The sequence below is a fragment of the Meleagris gallopavo genome, chromosome 1 (assembly GCF_905368555.1).
Source record: "Meleagris gallopavo chromosome 1, MGAL_WU_HG_1.1, whole genome shotgun sequence".
In the NCBI taxonomy this organism is placed as follows: domain Eukaryota; kingdom Metazoa; phylum Chordata; class Aves; order Galliformes; family Phasianidae; genus Meleagris; species Meleagris gallopavo.
The window spans coordinates 140,309,878-140,335,421 of NC_139404.1; the positions used below are offsets into that span (position 1 = coordinate 140,309,878).

Below are 25,544 nucleotides of genomic sequence, written 5' to 3' on the forward strand. Positions count from 1 at the left end.
ATGCGCGCGCGCAGCAGCATGTGATCCCGCCCCACGTTGAGTGACAGCTCGCCTACCCCATCACCGTCCCCACCGGTGGTTCTGCGGTGTTTGATTGGCCCGCGGGCAGGAACGGCCCTCCGTAGTTTTTTCGTGATGAAAGTAAGCGCCAATACTTTTAACGCAATGCTTGTGGTATTTATGTATTAAGTATTTTATTTATGTATTAAGTATTTCACGGATATGTTCAAAATAGTGTTCTAAAATTGCCTGGCAAGTTAGAGATCGTTGGTCAGTTTGCTTTCATTAACAAGTGTACAAAATGCATGTAGGTTAGGACACTTTCTCAGCTGTTCAGGCAGCTGTTCAGCTGCCATCCCAAATGGGTCCACGTTCACCTGTTAGAAAACAAACGTGCTGTGCCTTGTGTGCTGAGTATTTCTTCTCAGAAAAAGCTGTGAGGCAGTGACATGGACTGTCCAGGAAGGTGGTGCAGTCACCGCCCCTTGCAGGTGAACCTTGCAGAATTGTGTGTTTGTGGCACTCATGGACACTGCCAGTGGGCAAGAGCTGGTGGTTGGATGGTCTTAGAGGGCTTTTCCAGCTTTAACACTTCTGTGATTCTACACTGCTGCCGTGCTGTCAGCTGGGTGTTACTAAATGTTGACCCAGGTATTTAGTCCTCCTGAGGAGTCCATCTGTAACTGCAGGCAGGAAGCCTGACTGGTCTAAGCTCCTCAGTCCCCCTACCTTATTTACCCTGCTTTTGATAATTCAACTTTCTGTTTTTAGAGCAGTCCTCGTGGAACACTTATCGTGTTAAGTCTCTCCACGTTTAACTCCTTCCCACTGGAAAACTGTTTTCTTATGCTTTCAATATCTGGTATCTGATTACTTTCTATTTTCTCTGTCATTTTCTTAACCCCATCTTCATTACAGTACTTAAAACTCTTCTCTGCTTATACACAATGTTCAAGGTAGGCTAGCTTAATATCCAGTACAGTCTCGAGCTGAGGAAGGAGGGCTGCTGCTATTCTGTAGCCTCTGGCCCTTGGCAGTACAGTCATCCTGACCTGGTTTTGCTGCACTTTTTCTGTAATTCCCTTCCTTCTGGAAGATAAGGATCCTTCACTATGACACAAGGGTTGATAGTATTTCAGAGAATAGGAACTTGAATCAGAAGCATGTATATTAGATCCAAATTTGGGAATATATATTTAGAATGGATGCTTTCTGTTTTCACGAATTTCTGTATATTTAATGAATACGTTGATTAGAATTGCATTCACATGTAAGAATTTTAAGGGTTTTTTGTTGTTCTTGTTGTTTGTTTTTTAATTAAATTTTGTGCCATAGGCCAACTGTTCCTTATCTAGCTACTCAAGGTTAGGTCCCAGTGTTTTTAGGGGAACATGTAAGCAGATTCTGATTGATTTTCAAGTATACTGAGTAACTCCTCTGAAATCTAAGTGTTCACAACCAGGGGTCTTTAAAATTAGACTATTTTTCTTTACATGCTTAAATATGAATTTCATTTCATAACTTTAACCTTACATCACTTCTGGAAATAGAAGTTTATTCTCAAAACAATGTATGATGCACAATAATATAAGTTTATCATCAAATATGAAATTTATTTCAGATACGTGGTTTGACATGTGTCATTGAGAATATATATTGTGTGTTATAATAACATATACACTGCTGTAGGCACCTGTGACAGATTTGATATGCCAAGGACAGCTGGGTTTGAAGAAACAGTGGCTGTTTATCAAAGAATGACATTATCCAGAATCTAAACCTGGGACTTGTTGAATTTTGGGACTGCATCACAAAGATGCTCATCTTCTGCAGTTACTAATGTCATCTGCCAACAAAGTCAGTAAGCTTCTTGGTTAGAGCTTCATTTGGGACTAATCAGAAGGTGAATTACTCATTTTCTACTAGTGGTAATTTTGTAACTAATAAATAAGCTGTTGTGCTTACTGGATGATTTGTTCATTTAACACTGATACATCACTGTTTTATTATTTTAGTTTTTGTTGTGATCTCAGCTTACTCATCGCACCCATCATTAATTAGCCACACCAAACTCTTGGGGAAGACTTTTGGCTTTGTAAGTGTAGTGCTAAACAGAGGGTCTATGCTTTGAGTAGAGTTGTGCCATCAAAATATGTGCTTCTGGAATCACAAATTTTGGACCCTATACCTTTCTCTTGGTCTTTATGAGGGGTTTTGTGTTCTTTCATTGTTTTTTGATAAATGCATCAACTTCATTTTCAAGTAGCAGCTGCTACAATTCACTAGTACACTGAGCTGGGGATTGCTGGCAGGAGGTAGTCCTGGCTATTCTTTCCTTGGCTGTCAGTGAACTGTCCTGGCTAGGAAACAGTGGAACAAACTTATCTGCTCCCACTGCTGCATTAGAAGAATTAATACTTTTGGCATGCTCATATAATCTTCAAATGCTAAACTCTGTTCCATACGTGTTTTCATTCTGAAATTTCACTCCGTTTCTATCTATTGCTCTTAATCAGATAAATAAGCACATTTAGGAATGGTAACAAGCACTATTGTCACTGCTAGGATTACCTTTATTTGAACATTATAAGGACATCAAGATATAAGACCCTTTAACATTTAATTCTCACTAAAAAAAAAACCTAATACCCCCTGCAGTCTTGCCATCAACAATCTAAATGAGTTACTTATTTAGGTGTTATTGCTACTTATAATTTTTAACACTGTGTTACAGACCCTAAACATGAGAACTCAGTACATTTTTTCTTCTCACTGTAAGTTCGTAGGCCATTTTCATTTCCATTAACTGACTCATTCTAAGGTACAGAAAATGACAGTATGACTCTTTACCTTTAACTCACACAAAATCACTTAGATTAGAAAATAAAGCCTTTTATTTATTCCTCAGTTGTCAGAGCATAGGCAACGGCTGTGTAATCCTGAGCATGCTGCAGATGTCTATCATATCTTCCACAGTTACCATTTCTCCAGATCATTTATTTCATTTATGAAAACCATTGAATTCCAACCCTGTTATCCAAAGTACTCTAGCAGCCCCTCTCAGTATCATGTCACCTGTCAACTGTATCATCAACTTGGTTCTTACAAGTGTGCTTCACATTTTTCAACAGCTGCTTGCAAAGCAATAGTATGGCGTCAATGATCACTACTCCACTTCTTTGTGTTCTGTAGTTTTAGTTGCAAAATTTATGAAAGAGGTGAGTAGAAATTCGAATAATATATGGTGACCAGTCCAAGATGCTCTTTGAGTAAGGCTGAAACACCTCATCTGACAGTGCTGTTTCTATCTTGAACTGGCGTCAATCAGCTAGAACTCAGCTGAGATTAATGGGTCAAAGCAGATACAAATTGTATAGAAATGGCTTTTAAAGCAACTGCAAAGTCTTTGGTAGTCTGGAAGAGGATATTTGGGAATGCTGTAGATAGTAATACATTGTAGGTGTGGATCATTTATAATCAAAAACAAGTTTGAAGAGGAGAGGGCAGAGAGCAGATGGGAAAGTAGAATATGACTACTGTCTCCAACAGTATTCTCGTAGTGTCATGAACCACAGCATCACTGAGGCTGAAAGGGACCCCAGGAGGTCCAATCTCCTGCTCAAAGCAGGGCCAGCTGCAAGATCAGGCCAGGTTGCTCAAGGCTTTGTCCAGTAAGGTCTTGAAACCCCCCAGGGACAGAACTTGCACAACCTCCCTGACCAAACTTTTCCAATACTTAATTATTCTCCCTGTGGAATTGCCTCCCTATATATCTGTAGTCTTACAACCCTGAAATTGCACTGTGTTTTGCTTCAGGCCACAGGCTGTGTGTTCATTTACTGGCACAGGACTCAAGGCTTGTCAGGGCTTTGTCTAGACTTCTCTTCACCTTCCTAGACATTTGTTTTAGCTTATAGCAACAAGCATAAAACAAATACGTGGTCATTAACCTACCTTGTTTTAGCTTTTTATAAGTTTTGTAAATTTGTGTTGTGTAAATTTGTCACATAGCTTTGTGCTAATATAGCAATGATAAGCAGTTGTTTTGCATAGGTTGAGCTATGATTTTATTAAAGTGCAGTGTACGGGAGTGCAGAACTGACAGCAGGGGCCTTCAGAACACAGACAGGAGAATGCTGGAGGTGCCAGGGCTATAAACAACTCACAGATGGCAATTACTGGGCATCAGAGAAATGCAGTTATATCAAACTTAGAGATATCAAAGGCAACAAAGGCATAGATAAAACACACCATAAGTGGTAAATGTAGGTGTACCGAGCCTTATGAAGAGAGTGTACAGTCGGTTAGCAAACCTATAAAAATAACTTTGAGTGGATCCCAAAGTGAGAAAGGAGGCATCAACAACACTCTGAAAGATTTGAGATAGTGACCTCTCATGATATCACTCTCGACTGAGCAAATGCTTTCACTTAATAAACAAACATTGCCTCTTTTTAAGATTTGTACACTTCTGTTTGCTGGCACAAGTGCAGTTTGGGGCACTATCTCATAGCAATAAATGTTTTATATCTCTATTGTATTAAGTTACTTTTGCAGGCCTCTTGCTGCTGAAGTGGTCACACAGAACTGCAGCAAAAATACATCTTGCAAAAATGTTTCATCAGATTCTGGAGTGCTGTTCTCAGATGCTATTTGTCTGCCTACAAAGTTCAGAATAGCAAAAAAAAAAAGACCATCTTTCTCTCAGAAAACTGCCCAAACTACCACTCCCATGTCATTACTGGCATTTTCCAGTATCCTTATTCCCATGGATATCCTTTTGGGATCTATTTTTCAACTTGAATATCATTTTGTTGCTTTTAGACTATTTTACTACCCCTTCTAAGTTCTCTTTATCATTTCCTACTGTGCATTCTTTTTTCCCCCATATTCTCCATCTCAGCAAACCACAGATATAATACGCAGTGTATATTATCTCTCAAGTAAGGAAAGACTCTACATAAAGCTAAGCCTGACAACAGTTTCTCTGATATAACACTGAATGTGTCCTGACCTATTTATTTTTTAAGCTTATTGCTCTGTGAAGTTAATCATGTCAGGTATTCTGACTTCTACTTTAAGTAATAGGATGCATGTCAAAAAATCTGCCTTCCTTTTACAAGGCTTAGTGCCAAGTGGTATTAATCGCTTCCATGAAATTCTGCAGGAGCAAAATCCACGGGACAACTTTCAGCTTCAGAAATGTTTGGCACTTCTTTTCCTCAGCACTTATAAATCAATAGATTACATGACATGAATGCTTAGAAGAAAGATGAAACAGGGATTCACCCACAGTGAATACTTCAAAGATCCGAGAAGTATCACCCAGGTTTTATATGTGAGGGACCAGTCGTCCCAGTTTTAACCTCTGGAAAGCAGCCTTGCCTTGTTCACCTTGTTACTTTAGCTAAGCCCAATCTTTGGAGACTGTATCAAAGATCACAGGTCCCTCACGTCTGTTCTGCAATTAATCTCATTAGATGAATAACAACTCAAAAAAGTTCATTGCACTTTAGCCTTTTGTGAAAATGCTAAGGATAGTAACATTACACTCTGAAGTTAAGAGAACATATTGCCTTAGGAAATTTGTAAGTCTTTGCCAATGGCAGCAAATCAGAGGATGCCTGAGCAGTGACATCAGGCACAATGACCCTGAAGTCAAGAGGCAAGCTTGATAAAATCAGAAGGAGGCAGGCTTGGCAAACTGCATCATGCCTGTGCCAGCTTGGTCTGGTGCACGCAGCAAGGCTTTGGCTTTCTGCTTTATAGCATGATGGACAGGAGCAGAACTGATGAAAGGGGTGGTGAAAAGTGGACCTGGAAAAAGATCATCCACAGGTTGGAATTTATAGTGCTATTTATTTTGTAGTTTAATTGCTGCTTTCAGTCATTCCATTTTTATATACTCCAAAGGGAGTATTTTCTCCCCAGGTTTTTATTTTTTATTTTTATTTTTCTCATTTTCCAAAGTGAATAACTGAAAAGTTTCTAGGCAGTGAGTTTGGAATTTTGCCCCTTAAGATAGCAAGTCAATTCCAGATTAAGGGAGACCAATCAGTCCTCAGTTTGGACTGAGGTCAGGTAGACCAGTGTTGTACTATTTCAGAATTGGTCTTAGGATCCAGTGGTGTCAGACTGTGCTTGTAAACTTTTTATTCTTTTGTATGCTAGGTTCTCTTTGAGCTCTTGACCCCATCCAAATGCTGTGCTGAGATGATGGGCCCTCACATGGATTGTACTCAATCCAAACCAGAAGTCATATAACAATTTTTATCAGCACAGAATGAGATCAGATTAGTGAACTGGTGAGATCTGTCAGCTATGGTGTCAAAGAAGAGTTGAAAAAAACTAATGCTTTTCTGTCACTTTTGCACCAATGCATCATTCTGTTAAAACTCTTACAATTTTTATTTCAGTTTATTTTAGTAGGAACCGTGCAAGGAGATGCAGCAGAACTTTATCTCAGTAGATGCTTTGACACACCAAAAGGCTGTGCTGCCATTCAGCAAGATCTGGACAAGCTGGAGAGATGGACAGAGATGAACTCTATGAGGTTTAAGAAGAAAAGTTCTACACCTGGGGAGGAATAACCACATGCAGCAGTACAGGTTAGAGGCTGACGTGCTGGAAAGGAGCTCTGCAGAGAAGGACCTGAGTGTTCTGGTGGGCAATAGGTTGGTCACAAGCCAGCAGTATGCTCTTGTTGCCAAGAAGGCCAATGGCATCTTGGAGTGCATTAAAATGAGCGTGGGCAGCAGCAGATTGAGGGAGGTGATCTTCACCCTCTCCCTGTCCTGATGAGGTATCATTTGGAATACTGTGTCCAGTTCAAGAAAGATAGGGAACTTCTAAAGAGGGGCCTGGAGAGCATATCCCTTATGGAGAAAGACTCGGGGAACTGGGTCTGTTCAGCCTGGAAAAGACTGAGAGGGGATCTTATCAGTGGTTATAAATATCTAATGGGTGAGAGTCAAGTGGGCAGTGGACACAAACTGGAACATAAGAAGTTTCATCTGAACATGAGGCAAAGCTTCTTTACTTTGAAGGTTACAGAGCACTGAAACAAGCTGCCCAGGGATGTTGTGGAGTCTCCTCTGGAGATATTCAAAATCCATCTGGATGCTTTCATCTGTAACCTACTCCAGGGAACCTGCTTTAGCAGTGGGATTGGACTAGATAGTCTCCAGAGGTCCCTTCCGGCTACTATGAGTCTGTGATTCTGTGACATCACTGCGGTTGTGACCTTGTAAGTGGAAAGGCATTTTTCTAGGACCACAGAATCAGAAACCACTTAGGTCATGTACTTCTCTACTGCAAGTGCAGCGTTGGCCCATTTCAAGTCTGAATATTTTGAAGCCTTGTATCTCCAGCACTAACTTCATGATCTTCCATCATATTTGAAAAGTCATGGCTGTCAGGTGAGGTCCTGGATGACTGGAGGAAGTGTCACTCCCATTTACAAGAAAGAGAGCAAGGAGGACCTGGGGAACTACAGGCCAGTGAGTCTCACCTCTGTGTCTGGGAAGATCATGGAACAGATCCTCCTGGACAACTTGCTTGATCACATGAGGAATGAGCATGTGATCTGAGACAGCCAGCATGGCTTCACCTGGGGAAGGTCATGCTTAACCAATCTATTGTCCTTCTATGATGGAGTGACGGCATTGGTGGACAAGAGAAAGGCAACCGATGTCATCTATCTGGACTTGAGCAAGGCCTTTGACATGGTCCCCCACCACATCTTTATCTCCAAATTGGAGGGACGTGGATTTGATGGGTGGACCACTCAATGGATAAGAAATTGGTTGAAAGGCCACAGACAGAGGGTGGTCATCAATGGTTCTATGTCCAGGTGGAGGCCGGTAACGAGTGGTATCCCCCAGCGGTCTGTCTTGGGACCGGTGCTCTTTAAGATCTTTATCAATGACATTGATGATGGAATTGAGTGCACCCTCAGCAAGTTTGTGGCTGACACCAAGCTGAGTGGTGTGGTTGACACGGTGGAAGGAAGGTGAACCTAATGAGGTTCAATACGGCAAAGTGCAAGGTGTTGCACTTGGGCCAGAGGAATCCCAGGCATCCATACAGACTGGAAGGAGCAGTCCTTGTGAGCAGCCATGAGGAGAAGGACCTGGGGGTCTTGATAGATGGAAAGCTTAACATGAGCCAGCAATGTGCTCTTGCAGCTCGGAAAGCAAATGGTATCATGGGCTCCATCAGAAGAGGGGTGGCCAGCAGGAATAGGGAGGTGATTGTCCCCCTCTACTCTGCTCTTGGGAGGCCCCATCTGGAGTACTGTGTCCAGGTCTGGATCCCCCAGTACAGGAAAGACAGGGAGCTGTTGGAGAGGGTCCAGAGGAGGGCCATGAAGATGATCAGGGGACTGGAGCACCTCCCCTACAAAGACAGGCTGAGGGAGCTGGGCTTGTTCAGCCTGGAGAAAAGAAGGCTGTGGGGTGACCTACATTGCAGCCTTTCAGTACTTAAGGGGAGCCTGCAAACAGGAGAGGAATCAACTCTTTGAAAGGGTAGATAACAGCAGGACCAGGGGAAATAGTTTTAAGTTGAGGGAGGGAAGATTTAAGTTGGATGTCAGGGGGAAGTTCTTTACAGAGAGAGTGGTGAGGTGCTGGAACAGGCTGCCCAGAGAAGCTGTGGATGCCCCGTCCCTGGAGGCTCAAGGCCAGATTGGATGGGGCCCTGGGCAGCCTGGTCTAGTATTAAATGTGGAGGTTGGTGGCCCTGCATGTGGCAGGGGGGTTGGAGCTTCACGATCCTTGAGGTCCCTTCCAACCCTTGTCATTCTGTGATTATGCCATTTCTACAGCATATTACCAGATTTTGTGTGTGATAATCAGGTACCTTAATAATTATTCTTTGCTGCAATGCTCTGCTGGCATCTCTGTTTTTTCAGAGGATTAAAACCACACCTTTCACACCTCCACAGCTCATCAGAGAGCTGTGACATTACTAGCTATGAAAATCTTGTGGACTACACATCATCTAAATCCTAAATAGGATTTTTTTTTCACCCACTGCTAAACATAACAGCATATCAGATGGGGCACATTCCATGGCTGCTTCCTTTGTACCATTTACTGTTTCCATAGTCAAACTGGGCACAGCACTTCTCTCTGGAAAGTATTTGCATGCCCCTCTTTGTACCAGATGTGCTGAGATCTATGAGATGCCTTCCTGGGCAGCAGAGGCCCACCACACTTCTTAGTGCATGGCACTAGGAAAAAGTGGGAGTGGAGAATCACCTTTATACAATGCCAGCAAGAATGTGGAGAGGGCCCCAGGAGAAAAGCAGAGATCATGTCCTTTTATCTTACAGAATGCATGAGCCCTAACCCTACTGCATGCATTTTAGCTGCATCCACTGTGAGGTTCCTGTGTTATGAAGACTTTGTGAGTTTTCCCCTTCATCACAGAAGATGACAAATACTGACAAGATCCTTACCTGACCATAGTTTAACTCTCTCTAGTAACAAGAGGATCTGCTGCTGTCAAGGCACATATCTTCAGCTGAAGGAAAGTTTGGTGCCCCACACTAATCATGCTGTATCACAGCATGCTTGTTCACTCTTGCACTGATCAAGTCAACTTGTTATTTTTACATATTTCATGTAAAAATATGAAAGAAAAAGGGCTGTAATCTGAAGTGTTGTAAGTACATTCTTTCCCAAATAAAGTCATCAAAGAATTACTTGTCTTTTGAAATAAAATAGGTGACTATTTATATACTTTGACCACAACACATTGTATCATGATAACACAGAGAATCTTAGAAACTCACACAATAGGACTATTTCAATAATTCCTTATATCCTGAGCTATATCTGTATCAGTGAATGAAGCAATACCAGTGTGTACCCTCAAGCTGACAATCATTCTCACTATTTAACTGTTGGTATGAGCCTTGGCACAGTTCTGGCTAATGCCAACTAGCCTTCTTCCAGTCATAACTTGGGACATAGCATGAGGATGAGGTTACCTTGCTTTTTGCAGAGAAAGAGATGAATGTCATGGTTGCTTTCCGTATCATTTCATCTATCTTTTGAACCAAAGCCCAAGCCTTTTATTTACCAGAATGGACATAATCACTGATGAGGTAATTTGTCATTTCTGTTCTGTTGATGTCTGACATACATTCTAGTATCTGTGGAGAACTTCATTATGACAGCAGTAGTCATGCTTGCAGAAACACACCTCCAAACAGGGGAAGGAAGAGATTGTGCCAGTTCAAACAAACTATGTAATCTGTTAAAGTCCTTTCAGCTCTGTCCCTCCCCATAAGCTTAAAGTACATCATTAATATGATGTTTGTTTCCCCTTGCCAAGAGGAAATGTGCAACTTTGTGTCTTCTTTTGAAATTGATTGTTTTTTAGTTGCACATACAGTGCAGCTTATTACATATTTATTTTTGTGTTTGTATGCTGAAGTATTTATGGGCCAAGTTCCAGTCACAGGGCTTGTCTGCATAGTACTGAATAATGTCTAATAAAGTTTAATACTGGCTTATACTTAAGTTCCATTCTGAGTTTGGGAAATGTCCCAAAGAAATTAATTGCAGTGAGTCAGTAACCAAACTATCTGGCAGCCCTCTTTATTGGGTACACTGACAACTGTGTGGAACCAGCAATGACTTGCAGGTCTTGTCAAGAGGCTTCTCTAGCCCTTTGGTCAAACCTCCTCAAGGACTCTGGGAAGATGAAGGTTTCACAGCTTTTTGGAGATTTACTCCTTTAAGTTCTTGTTCTTATGGCTCCTTTGTTCTGGCCACCTTTTATAATAATACTTCAAGTATGCCACCAAAGTGGCAGCCATGCTACTAAATAAATAAAGCAAATAAATATTACAAATTTTGTGTTCAAATGGAAAGCCTGTTGCTAGCTCTGGACACGGGAGCACATGGTCTTCCTAGATCCTATGGAGTTATTGTCTTAGCCAGAAATGCAGGAGTGTGATATGTGTAGTCTGCATCTTAGAGAGGAGGAGAAGCTGCTGATAAAAGCAAAGGAACAAAGTGACTGAAATGTTAGTAAAAAGGTTTTCCCTTTACCAGTTTACTTTTCCCAGTTTCAACGGAGCTGTAAAAATAAGACCACATGTTTGGAAGAAACATGCATTTATATATCAGCAGATCTTTCAGTGAATGATAGAAGGATTTTCCAAGATGCAAGGATTTGTTAGAACAACTTGAGCATCACAGCACCACAGGCATCATTGGAAATGTTTTCTACACTGTCCAGTGTGTAAGGACAGATGGAGTCTTGCAATGCATACCTATTGATGGGCTATGTTTGCATTCAGGGAACTTCCTGTTCTTCATGTGCAGCATTAATATCATGTTTATTGGAAACAATAAAACATAGCAGAAAAAGAAAAGAAAACAACAGCAACAACAAAACAAACACCTCCTTTCATGCTTATATTTCTACCATTTATTTTTGGCCAAAAGCTTTATGGGGTACATTTTCAAATATCAGGACATGGGGATATCCACAGGTATATGCACATATGCTTACATGCATATAAAAATCAATTTTTAGGGTTTTAAGGACATTTTTAAAAAACAAACAAACAAAAAAACTTACACAACTGTTGCTTTCAGATTCATGATGTTAAGCCTGTAGAAAGACATTTACTTCCCCCTGAACGACACAACCCAGAATTTAAGTACCATTAATGCCCTATTTTGAGAGTTTAAATAGCACTAGAAGTTGCAAGGGGAGGAGGTAGAGTTCATTCACTGTGAAGTAATGCTGGTGTTAATAGTTACAGGTGGAGTGACTAGGAATCCATGCCTGGAATGTGTGTGATCTTGCTGATTTCAGTGCCCTCTCTGGAATGCTTTGAAAAATCTCACATGACAGCTTTGAGGATTGCTGTATCTCTTGCTGGTCAGCTGCTCATTTTAGAAAATTATTCTTCAGGTATTCCCTGGAGGGCAGAAAACCTTGTCAAAATAGCATTTAGAAGTGAAGGAGCAGAGGTGCTGCAAAAACAGACAGATGTGTGTCTGTAGCATCCTCATTTCAGATCAACCCATAAGAAGCACCTCCAGGTTAGTAGCATAAAAACAGTGATATGCTTCATGGGAAATGGAGCTCAGCTTGAGTTGTTTTGTTCATTTGTGGGGTAGGTTCTAAAGCCCAAGCTGAACCCACAATGCCATGGGTAGCTAGCCAACAGTGCTTAGTGTAATGAGCTTGAATGTGTGTTCACAGGACAAAAACACAGATCCAATATCTCCCTGGTATCCCCGTCCTTTGGGATCAATCAGTCAGTAATATATAAATAGATGTCTTTGTGCAAGGGACACCACTTTTACAAAAGGCATCTAAATGTTTGACTTAGTCAAAATGTGTATTCCAAATCCCAAGAATGCAACCATGGCACATCTTCTCATGCACTGCAAGTTTTCCAAGTAACCTCAGAAAATGCCTGCATCTTGGCAGGGCTGCATTTGACAGTAGTTGTGTCCTAGCTTTGAGCATTCAGAAGCTGCAAATTGTGTGTTCACTGGGGAATATGCTTTTTTAGATATACTCCTCAGATCACTCAATATACATAGCACTGGTAGGCAGCCTTGTGAGCAGAATGTAGGCAGACCAAAGAATTTGCACTGTTGATATCAAATAATATCTGAGGGAGTATTTGAGATAACAGCAGTCTAGATGTAGCATAACTCTCTTCTGTGCCTTCAAGGCCCACTTCCCTCATTGCTTGTTATGTCTAGTTGTGGAGGAGCCTCCCACACTGTCACGTCAATATCCCAAATCATGGTTTGATGGTACCTGGTCCAGTAGAATTGTGAATTTTGAATATGATCAATATTCAAAATATGATCAAGAATATGATCAAAAAATTGCAGGAAGGGCAAGCAAGTGCTGAGAACAGAAGAGAAGGTTAAGAGCACAAGATGACCTCTATCATAGCTATGCCTAAGTGTCCCCCAGGCAGCTGAGGTATCCATAGAAGCCCGACTGGATCGTGTCCCATATCTCTGGTTCCCTGGCTGGACCCTTCTTTCCTTGGTGAATGAGCATGCATCGTCAGGTCCACATCAGCCTTAAGTATTGCTACCAGTAGGTCAGGACCATAGCCAGGCACTTTTCCCTTGTCAAGTAATTTTAAGGAATGGTCCAGCAGCTGCCCCTTCTTTCTTTATCCTTTCTTCTGTGTTTAGAAAAAGTTATCTTCCGTGTGCGTTGAATGTAAATTGGTTCAGAGGGCTTCCAGGTGGCCTCAGCCATCAAGATTTTTCCTAATCACAGTAAGACTGAAGTGAGACTTTATGCTTATGTGAACGTCTGACAGAACAAGGCTCGACTGTTGCTGGTGGAACAAGTCTTTGAAATTTCAGTTTCCATTTTCTTCTGACTTTTTGGCCCCTGAAGAGACAAGATGCCTGTATCATATTGTAAGGTGGAAACGCAAGGTTGTCATCCCTTCAGTTTGCCTGCCTCTGTGAATGCCTATTTGAGCCTCTTCCTGCAAAAAGCTAGAGAAGAGTATGACTTTTTCTGCCCTATGGGACTAGTTTTCTGCTCAGTCTGTTTTCTGCATCAGCTCATTGTGGTGTCACAGAAGCAGGTGGGAGCAGTGGGAGCAGCCTACCCTCACAGGTGGCAGTTCCCAAATGGACAGCACAGCTTCCATCACCCTTGGGTTGCTCATGGGAACACAACAGAAGGCACACCATCTCCCACTTTCTCCCAGGGTAAAGGAAGGAACTGCAACTCAGCTGACTTCTCGGTGAGGCAGAGACCGCAGACTTCTATTAGACAGTGAAGAAAGCAGCTATGTTTGCATGTGCCCATAGCAGATTTTGTTTCATTGCTGCTTATTTTGGAAAGTTGGGAAATGGACTGTCCCCAGGATATTTTTGACCATGAAGGCTTTCTAACTCACCAGTAACTTAATCCCCACAGAGGCAGGGAGATCCTAAATACCATTCTGCAAATCTGATGCCATTCTTTACTCAGCCATTTTAGCTCACGTAACATAGCTCACCATGAATCCTGAAAACTGCAAGTAGAAAAAAATTTGCCAAAAATATGTCAAATAGACACAGTAAAAAATGGAGAAAGAGAAATTTTGTTGTCAAACCTTAGTGAGTGCCTGATATTAAGATAATTTTATTTTTTTTCATAAGTACCAAACAGTCTAATTTCCTTGTTTTCATTCATTAGCAAAACGTACCTATGCACAATATCCCGTTCTTAGGAAGAATATCTGCACAATGAAAAAAAATAATAAATCAAAAAGCAAACAGTTTTCAATTTAATAGAAAACACATCACATCTCACAGTAATTTTATTTATAGTATAGTTAACAAAACCACCCTTCCCCCAGGAGCAAATATCTCTCACAATAATGGAAAGGCAGCCTTCACTTTTTCCTTGGTTTCAAACCTCATTTTTTCCTGTAATCAGATGTTAGCTTCTCTGACACTGTGACAGATATCACAGACAAATCCTGGCACCGTTCTGACTGATCTCCAGTGCAGCCTATGGCAATGCTTTAACTCGTGCTTCTAACTTCAGGTGTCAGTTTCCTGAGGAAGGACCATGCCAGAGTATTTCCTCTTTGATCTAAGGTGTGGGGAGAAAAATCACATGAGAGTTGGCCTGATGGTCTCTGGCCAGGTCAGGTAGCTAAATTCTGCGTGCTTCCTGCTGCTGTGGGGTCTCTACTGCAGAGTTAAAAATCTAGATTGGTTTTGGGGCTGCCTGAGCTGAGCCTGAATATTCACCTGCATTCAAAAATCACTGCAAATTTTTAAATAGATATATTTCAAATGCTTCTCAAAGTGTTTTATACATATTTTTTTTTAATATTGTTTGTGCTTGCATATATATGTGTAGACTCCAAGTCCACACATAGACATACACATATTTCAATCTAAACTTCTTTTAAGCATATGTAGAGACAGGAAGGTTAACTATGATGTCAGGGCTATTCCAGGAGTATGATACATCTTAAGTGCATCAGCATAAGGAAGAAGATTAACCCCAATGCTTTCAAGACCCTTCTGTACAATGAAGTCAAAAGATTTTAGAAAAAGCTGTTCAAGACAGCAAAATAATCAGATGAAAACTTCTGAAATGCTGCACTCTGATAGAAATAAATATTCTGACATTCTTATAAGATGAGAAGTAATGTGGAGACCTTCCCTGACAGAATTTGCAGCTAGTAAACAGCTGTTTTTCAGGTGATACTGAACTGAAGAATGGATTTCTTACAACTAGATCATATCCACTTCAGATCTCAAGGAGTTTGCTTCTAGGAATTAAGGTCAAACACAAGCTTTTAAGCTCTTACATCACTTCAGCATACCACGTGTTGTTTGATTCTTACTACTATACATGCCCAAGTGGTAAGTCATACCTGTGTCACCATGAATTTTGCTGAATTAAAATTTGGGGTGCAGGTTTAGTGAAATGAAACCATTGACTTAGTAGGCTCGGTTTTTGTAGTAAACTTTATTCTAGCAGGACTGTGTTTCCGTTCCAAAATGAATGGGTCCCATTACACTGGGCTACTTTGAATCAGAAAGATGATGCTGCCTATATATTGAATGCTAGCATTCAGAAGGTTTATCACCTCCCTATCCTCCTTCCCCGGATCTGAAGAAGGAGAGGAAATCCCCATCCTGATGCAAGTCTGCAACTGCATGAGATGAAAAGACACCCTGCCAGTCTTCTTGACACAAAGGGGAAGGATAACTGTTCACGAAGGCCCCTCTCTATCATGGTGACACTTCTCCTAATGTTTTCTGGAATAAAGGGAAATCACCTTTCTATTTCAGATGCCTATAGTGGCTAGAAAGCAAGATGAACTGAGATACACAGGGATGCATACCTGTGGTATTATGGTAGCAATATGCACTGCGGCCTGAGCATACTCATGCGCTGTTTTTTGTTTGTTTTGTTTTCACTCTAGGATTAAAAAGGTCTCTTGCAAACTAATGCACAAGGAATGGGCTCAACAAGCGACTGCAAACACAAAAGCTTTTCAAAAAGCAGTGCATGTACTTAGATGAAAGTATTACACAGTGATACCTTGTGTTGAATAAGGATTTCCATGCATAAAATCTGTGATTTCTAACATCTGAATCTGCTCCTTAAAAGCATAGATGAAGGTGCCTTTAGCCCTTGTTTTATGTTTCCAGGACTCTTTTCAGAAAAGATTTGAGGGATTAAAAAAACAAATAAACAACAAAACCTATTATAAACTAGTATACAATAGAGCATGTTGGTAAATAACAACAGCTCCATGAACATGCTTAGTAAAGTTTCTGTATGTTCGTTTCTGACTACCAATTATCAGAAGTGAAACTGGAGCTCATTACCTTGTCTGAGGAGATGAGGTGGAAGTAGTCCCAGTTTTTTCTAAGCAGCTGCACAAATCTGTAGTTAGGTAGATTTCTTATGCTGTCTAAGCACAAGCTCCTGTGCAGGTAGAGGCCAGGAAGCCTGTAAATCTTCCTTGAGGTAGCAGCTACATCTGTGAATTACTGCAGGAATAGCCATTATGGTATAATTGCATAAATGGACTTATTTTTCCCATCTAGTGCCTTAGCACAATAGCATATTTGTCTGTTAACTGCTTTTTGTTTGTAGATGATGCATAGTGAGTTGTTTTATTGAGTTCTGTTGGAGTGGTTTCTTCACACGTATACATGATGTGGTGGTCATCTCCAGCTCTTGGTTCATATCCAGTCTGATGTCCACAGTGCCTTCTGACATTGCTTGTGGGGACAAAAATGGAAAAAACTTAAAACCCAGAGCCGACTGGGGAGCAGAGTATGTGGAGTATTACTGATATTGTCAACCATGGAAAGATCACTCTACTAAGTGTTAGCAGGCAAGTGGATATTGTCCCACACTGGGAAACTCAACAGTAGATTTGAGTCAATAAGAGAAAGTAACTGACAGTAGAAAGATTAACATAAATAAAGCAATTGCTTAGGTACAATTCAGCAGGCTTAGAAGGGCCAAAGTCTGCTCTCATCTGCTGAGGCCATGATGCATTTTATGTGCAGTGAGAAGTGCAGTTGGGCATCTCTCAGGCGTGCTTATGTTAAATTGTGATTAGTTCTTGGCTGGGACTTTCCAGCATTGACTCCCTGTTCAAAATAGGGAAAACTGATTGTGGTGGCTTTAGAATTTTTTGACATGGTCAAAACACGGCACCAAGGTTGGATGTCGTGTCTACATCTCTGAATGGATTACGTGAGAAATCTTGGTCCGGCAGTCCAGAAGAAAAGGCAGTGTGAGTTATTTGCTGCCCTAGAAATGCAGTGACAGCCATAGCTAACAAGGCACTTAGTCAGAGGTATAGGTGCAAGTCTCTAACGCAGGGAGAAGACAAGATTAGGTAATATGTTCCTGTGAAGTAAGTGTTTAAAAATGCAGAATTATGCCAATGAACTTTTTTAGCCAAGAAGCCAGGAATGTGTTCTGAAAGCACAACAGAGTGAGGGGTGTGATGGGGAAAAATGAGTGAGAGAGATAAATCCCTAACATCCCTACTGCTTTCCATGTACATTAATGTGTTGGATCCACGTACTCCTGAATCCATTTGGAGAAAAGCCTGCTTCAGCATTTCTGCAAAACACAAATAAGGTCTTCAAAACACAGGGTTCATTTCCAGTGCATGAGTGTCCCATTTAATTGATTTAAATGAGTCAGCTGCAGGGCTCTTGGCAAGACTGGAGCCTGTATGCCAGCACAGGATGGTGAATGGAAGCAACAGGCGGTTGCGGGAAACAAGAGAGGGAAGATGTGGCTTTTCTTCCTCCTTTACTTCTGCTCCTCTTCACTGTTTCCCACCATACAGTCCTGCTTTTTGCTTGCCCATGCTCAAGTGCCTACTGACCACTGTGGCACATGTGAACCTTCTCCTGTGGGGAGAGGGTTGGAAAGCTGGGCGATATCACAGGCAATGATGTACTGGCCAGGAGCTGACTGGGGAGGCAGGTCTAGATGTGGGGAGCCTAACATCCTCCATGAGAAGGTTCTGGATGTGTTAATGACTTCTGCTATGAGCTCTGCCTGCTGGCACACCCTCAAATGAAGAACTTCTCAACCCCCAGTGCCGAGCCTCTGGTAACAGGTTCAGTCATCTGTGAACGTTCTTTTCTCATGCTCCACGATGGATTTAGCAGGCCAGATCTAGAACTGAAAGACTGAATCTGCTGCTCACTGAGAAAAAGCTGCTAAATTTGTGCTGATTTGCTCAAAACTCATCCAGGTTTCTCCCTGTCTGAGCCTGGCTTATCTGCAAAGGAATCACAGAAACATATGTTGGTCACTGTTTGGTTTAATTCCACGTCCTGAGCTAAATTTAACCATGGTGTTAAGGCCAGGCTGTGTTAGCATCATCCCTCCTACCAATAGCAGGAGCTGATGAGGGCAGCTCCTGGCCCTGTCTTTGTTTCTGTGTTGGCCTTGATCAATCCTACAGAGCTCAAGTTGAAATGAAGGGATCTAGTTGGAGATAGGTGTCACCAATCATTTAAATGCATCCAATAAATATGTAAGAATTGGTTCTTTTAATGGAAATACTTAGTACCACATTTGTATTTAGAGATCAGAGCAATGGAACGAGCACAAAACTCTTTTCTTAAGCAGCTCATCAGACCAGTGTTATGATTAGTATTTTATACATGACATATAAAATACCTTATAGTCTATACTATATATTACAATAGAAAAATTATCATTATAAACATAGCATATCATTATTATATTTCATTACACGAACATCAGTATTTCCCTCTCATATGCAAAATACAGGTTTTGATTTTTCTTCTTCTGGATGAGGCAAGTTGTTGCTATCATGCTATCTTTACAATTTCCAACTTGGCTTCTGCAATGAAATCAAAAACCAGTCGTCAGTTTGCAAACATGTGGTCATGCTTTTTAAATGAAACTGTGTGATGCTTGGAGTATCAGGGCTGTAATTCAAGTTGCTGATCACAATGTGTCCAAGTAATTTTTCTTTCAGGATATTGCTTTGCACTCAACCTGAAGATTAGCTTACAACTTGTTGGGCCACCCAGGATATCTGTTACGGTAACGAAGAGTGATTAGCAAATACCGGCAAGGCATCCTCCTAAATAATGTTAGTTTTGGTGAGCTTAAATGAAGAGATATTATAAACAACAAACTTTACTGTATGTGTGTGTTTCCTTTGCTGTTTATTAATTATTACTTAGAAGCAAATAAGAATTTGGATGTTTTGTTAGTGGTAATTTAAAACCAGCAAATCAAAGAATCTGTTTCAAGGAGCTTCTGAGCACAGAAGCAAGTGTTCAGAGCAGTGCAGAAGTAAACATTTAGAACTCTGTGACTTAAGTAGTACATTTGTGAAAATTGTCCCCTTCAACTGAGGTTATATTTGCTTTTTCAGTCATTAAAAAAAAAAAAATAATAATTGAAAGTGGTGTTCTCTGAAAGGATTTCATGTTCTTTTTGCTGCTTCCAGTTGACTCTGGTCATCTTATTCTTGCCATTCTGGTCCCAGATAACAGTGGCTGAAAAGATCTGTGCTGCAATGCTCCTAAAGTTGTGCCAGCATCGATCTCTGAAAATGTATTCTGTCACCCTGGAACTTGCTGTTCCCAATTTCTTCTGCCAGTAAAGCAGCAGAGAAACATTTTTTCTGGTCAGGTAAGATACAAACCAGTGATATGGAGAAGGGATCTTTGCGGAAATGCCAAGATGAGAAGGCTCTCAGAGAAGTCTTTTTTTTTCTTCTTTTACAACCACACTACAATACATCCCACACTTTAGACTGTGGCCTTCAGAAAAGAGTGCCTTGCAGTTTGTTATTGAAGGGGAAGGTTTGAAATGATGAAATAGCCTGAATGTGCCTGGAGGAGTTGACGTGAGGGAATGGAAGCAACCTTACCCTCATTAGCAACATCTTAAACCAGAGAGAATGTCCTTTCTCATGTTTCCTGCACAGATGCTGGAGATAATCCTGAGTCTATAAAACTTTGCTGGATATAGCACTGTTTGCAGAGTCTCCTTCCAAGATTGAAGAGTGAGCACATTCTTGTCCGGTCTTCAGAGCTGCAGTTTGGAAAAAAACACAACTTGCCAGTGTTTCCTGCCATGCGGTCTTCTGACAGCATAGATGTCTGCAATGGTAGGCAACATATACACTTTTTAGTTTAGAAATAGATTGCAGTTTTGAAACATAGTGGGAAATGTGAATAGAATAGTGTATCTGTCTATCCACGTCATTTGTTCTGTTTAAATGAATATTTTCTATGTAATACTGCTAAGAAGCACTGTTTAACTCAGAGGACACTCAACACTTACCATGCCCCGTGAAACTTGTTGGCTTATTAGGTGTTGGAAATACTTGCCACATCCTTTTGGATCTAGCAAGGCTAGATATCAAGGCTAGTGACATGATAAGGTGGCAAGCTGCACATCTGTAGCTGTCATTCAGCAAAGTAGTAACACATATTTTTCAATTTAATTTTATTGACTTTAATTAGATTTGGAACGCCCTTAATTATGGTGTTACAGTTGAGTGATCTTCTGATGTAGAGCTTCAACCAGAGGCTGTACAGCACTTTCCAAACCTGATCTGACCCTTGCACCTGTAACCCACTGTTTATTGTAGACCCCAATAAAATGAAGACTAAGTCATGTTTAAGAATGGTTTCTTCTGCCTTGGGCTGAAAGAATGTCTTTCTACATGCAATTGCAACCCAATTTGCTGTGGTTTCCAGGAAATTACACTACGTAATGGTTATACTGTTACATGAATGACAAGTACAGCTACTACTTAGCAGTCATAATTATTATGAAGATTTTTCTGAAGCTCTTCAGCCTTTCAAAGTTTCTCTAGACACCTTCTCCAAGAAGAGAGGACTGCAGGAATGAGAATTGTTTTTTTAATCTACTGATTGAGAAATCTTTCTGTCTCTTTTTACCTGCAACCTCTCCCAAGGGTTGTCTTCTGGACAGAAATAAGTCTAAAGCAAATGGCAATTTTAAGTCCCACTTGGGCAGCTAAATCCAAAATGTATATCCTTTGAGTTGTGCTCTAAGCTGCCTATTTCATCAGTGCGGGCCATAGTTACAATTATTCAAATACAAATACTTCTGTCTGAACACAAGACCCACAGGTTTCCTAAAGAAATGCTTTCCCAGCTATTGCTTATTTGAAGACCTATTTTGAAGCCTAACCTTTGTTTTATGTCATACTTCTCTCTGGCTGCCTGGTTGAACACGTGCTGTGGCCCCCACCTCTGGCCCACAGGGGATGCTTGAGCCTCTTCATACCAGGGCGTTTGTTACATCAGGGCAGATTGTGAAAAACTGACTTAAAAATAATAATCAGCCTGAAAACTGGACAAACAGTTTGGAAGATAAGAGAAAGGCAGTATAGAGACACTTCCTTAGCATAGGCTCCTTGATGCTATTTGGTACTCCAGGATAAGTGAGACATCTGCACAGGATGGCAGTATGGTGCTAGACTGAGGAAATGTTCTTCTTTGTACAGCAACAGGATGACAAGCAGGATGTTTCACAATCCTGACTGTAGAGAGAGGAATTGTTTCTAGGTTCACTGGTTTTACCTGAATGTCAGTGTTATCAGCTGGGATTGAATCCCCTCTCCTGGCAGGAATAAGTTGTTGAAATACAGTAGCAAGGGTATGCTGGGTGTCCCAGCAGGATCCCAGCCACTGCTAAGAAGGCTGTGAGTAAGCATGCTCAGCATCAGAGCAGCCTGAATGTCTTTGTAATGGGAAGGGCAGCTTTTATCCTGCACCAGTGCGCTGGTATCATGCAGAAGTCTTTTGCCATGCCTACTGCCTGGGGTGGCTTGACTGTCTCTCCATGCTGATTTTGTGCCATTTACACCACTGTCTACTTTAAAGAGCGTACTGGAGGCTGATACTGAAAATTCAATTTTCCATTTATTTATTTGTTTTGTTTAAACCTAGTGATCTTTGTTAAGTTGGCTTTATTAACACTGTAGCAAAAGAAACAGAGGATGTAAAAATAACAGGGGTCAACCCTGGGCGAGAAGGGAGAGCAGGAACGGCTTGCTCTAGTTTACTGTTATTCATAGTATGTCTTCACCAACTTTCCAATGAGATTTACTTGGCAAATACACACAGTTTTCTGTGCATATAAGCACTCATACATACTCTTGCTTATGAGCATGTCTTTCCATTCTGATAGTAGCTCACACAGCTCTGATCCCTTATTTTATCTCACCAAGCAGGTGAGGGGATAACAAATTCACTCCAACAAAGCCCTTAATGCTGTGTTGCTGTTTTATGTCAGGCAAGGGGATAAAAGGCGATCTCAGTGCTGAGGTGATGAAAACTTTCCATTGACAGATCCAGGCACAATCATTTGAGAAATATGGGATTGTAAAGACAACAACTGAGCTGGGACCAGTGTGGAGAAACCTGTTATCTGAGAACCTTGGGCACTACCCCAGCTGCTTCAAAAATGGAAGCTTTCAATTAACACTTTGCACCGTGACAGCAAATGGACATGGCAAGTATTTTGCTATTTGCAGATAAAAGTGAACCTGTCTTCTGTATCACTAAAATAATCAATTAACTAAAAGGAATAAATTCCGCCACTTTTCAGCTGCAACATGGCATTTAAGTCAAAGGACTTGATGACATCAGAACTCAGAAGCATCATTTAAAAACAAACAAACAAAATATAACCAAAAAGAGAAGTTCTAGTGCAAACCAGGAGGATGCAAGCACAAAAACATCCTGTTTATACTCAGGGTTTCTGGGACAGCAGATTGTTTTTCCCTTTGCACTTGATGCATTTAAACCAAACCACAGTTTATCACCACCTGGGGGAAGAAAGAAGAAGCAACTCCTTCAGAAAGAAATCCTTTAATTTGATGTTTCAGAAAATTTCAGCAGCTACGGTTGGATTGTTTAAAGGATGCCTCTCCTAGAATTTGTGTTGGTGACTCTTCAGTACAGGCTTAGGAAATGAGAGCGCCATATAGAGGCCAGACAAGGTGCTGGGGAAGCTTCAGCATCTGCCAGTGGGCAGCTCACTGCTGACCACAGGAGGATGCACTGAAAAAGGCACAGCCCCCTTAGCTTGCATCAGTGCTGCATGAATCCTCAGTAGTTAATGAATCATAGAATCACTTGAGTTGGAAGGGACCCTTAGTTGTTACCTAGTCCAATTCCCCTGAAATAAAGGCTGCTTTACTGTTACAAATGTTACAAACTCAATATGTTTAAAAGCCAGTGTTAGCAGGGTTCTGCATGGTACAATTGCATATTTTGTAAAAAGTTGGGCCATATTAAATTACAACTGCTGGCACTTCTTTTACTCAAAAAGAAACCTATTTGTTTGTCATCTCTGTACCTGTTCTTTCTCTTTGTGCCAGAACACATTCTAGATAGATTTTGTTTGAAGGCTTAGCTGATACTGGCTGAAGTGCAACAGCTGCCTGGAGCAGCCCAAATGTTAGATTGGAGTGCAGGGTAGAGGGCACAAATCACTATAAGTGATCCTTCCTTTTCCTTTTCCTTTTCCTTTTCCTTTTCCTTTTCCTTTTCCTTTTCCTTTTCCTTTTCCTTTTCCTTTTCCTTTTCCTTTCCCTTTCCCTTTCCCTTTCCCTTTTCCTTTCCCTTTTCCTTTTTCTTTTCCCTTTCCTTTTCCCTTTCCTTTTCCTTTTCCTTTTCCTTTTCCTTTTCCTTTTCCTTTTCCTTTTCCTTTTCCTTTTCCTTTTCCTTTTCCTTTTCGCTTTCCTTCCCCTTCCTTCCTTCCTTCCTTCCTTCCTTCCTTCCTTCCTTCCTTCCTTCCTTCCTTCCTTCCTTCCTTCCTTCCTTCCTTCCTCCTTTTTTAAACTTTTTGTAGTTGACAGTTTCTGTGAAGAAAAACTGCTCACCTGAGGTGGTACAACCACTGCTCAGACTTTAGGTGAGATGAATTGCAAAACAGGTAGCAATTAAAACCAAAACAAACCTGATTAAGTCTTCTAGGTTCTTCTAAGCAATTTTTGTAACTTGTATGTGGATTACTGCATGAGAAAGCATTTATGACACAGCATCTGCAATGACTGTTTCCATATAAAATAGCTTAAGAGGGTTGCTTGCCATTCTAGTAACAGATTTCAGTATTTGACCAATGGCTTACGTTGAATAGTTAAATGCCATTGCTTTTTGTCTGAATGTCCGTTTGCTGAGTGATTTATTATTATTGTTATATGAAGGGTGAGTGGATGAAAAAAATAATACCCTTCACCATCATCTCTACTTGAGACTGCCTTCTCTGGGACTGAGCAGACAAACAATTTGCTGGGCCTAAAATGAAGGAAGTGATTCCCTCCTCTTTGTGGCACTGCTGGTGAGAAGCAGCTTTAACCCTGTGGCAATAGTCATGTCAAAATAATGTCTCTGAATAACAAAAGCTGCCAGGCAAATCTTTCAGAGCTTTAAGTATTACTGGTACTCTCCAGATAACATAATTCTGTTTTCTCCAGGCTAGAAAAAACAGCATTACTGCAGGGGCAGTGGGACAGCAACAGCTTTGCCAAGCCCAGTGCAGTCCTGAAGCTGTGGTGCTGGGACTTCTCACCTCACACCTGCACACACTGCAAGAGGGCAAGCCAAGGAAAATCACCCAGATTACGGGTTCCTGCTGGTAGAAACCATACCCAAACTCTCCCTTCTCTGCAAACACTCAGACCTTGCTATATGTCCCCAAAAGGCAACATAGCCCAATTGGTGCTTCACAACATCTGTCTCGGTCACCTCCTATTTATTTCCATGAAAACCTCAAAAGATACAAAGAGCACAGTAACACTGTTTAATAGGTCAAATTCCCAGCTACAAAACACTCTTTTTCAACACAGTCACCACCATTGCTGTGCATTTTCACCAGTGGTGAACAGAAGCCTGCATGCTGCACTGATAAAAATCTGCACTAGCGGAGGTGACTCACTGTTGCTGCCGCTACAGGTGAAATGCACCACCCACCACTGCACTGTACTCACATCCACTGTTTGGTCTCCATAAACATTCAGAAAGCATCAGTGAATGTTAATGGGTGCAATTTTTTTTTTTTTCACGTGGAGGAATTGGGCTGAGGAATGTCAGACGCTGTTCTGTCAGACTGCCCCTCTGCTTCATCTGTCACACAGCAACAAAACTGAATGGAATACTGGTGGGAAGGTTCAGTTTTTACTGCCATACTAACATCTACTCCTGACATCATGGACTGATACAACAAAATAGAAAACATCCCGGGGTCCTGAGAGAGATGGCTGATGTGATTGCCAAGACACTCTCCATCATATTTGAGAAGTTGCAGCTGCTCAGAGTAGTCCTCAGGGACTGGTAAAATGGAAACATCACTCCCATTTTTAGAAAAGGGAGAAGGGAAGACCTGGGAAACTACAGGCTGTTGAGTCTCAACATATGTGCCTGGGGAGATCATGGAACAGATCTTCCTGGAAGAGTTGTTAAGGCACATGAGGGATGAGCAGGTTATCTGAGACAGCCAGC

General features: G+C 41.2%; 2 long non-coding RNA genes across 2 annotated transcripts; both read left to right on the top strand.

Moving 5' to 3' along the window:
* The first annotated feature begins 5 nt into the window (after positions 1–5).
* LOC109363784 (uncharacterized) lies at positions 6–24,195 on the top strand. Its single transcript, XR_014880842.1, has 3 exons — positions 6–141; positions 19,988–20,170; positions 22,389–24,195. It is a non-coding gene; the product is annotated as an uncharacterized LOC109363784 (long non-coding RNA).
* Positions 5,462–9,709, top strand: LOC146545645 (uncharacterized). Its single transcript, XR_014880843.1, has 2 exons — positions 5,462–5,838; positions 6,417–9,709. It is a non-coding gene; the product is annotated as an uncharacterized LOC146545645 (long non-coding RNA).
* Positions 24,196–25,544: the final 1,349 nt, after the last annotated feature.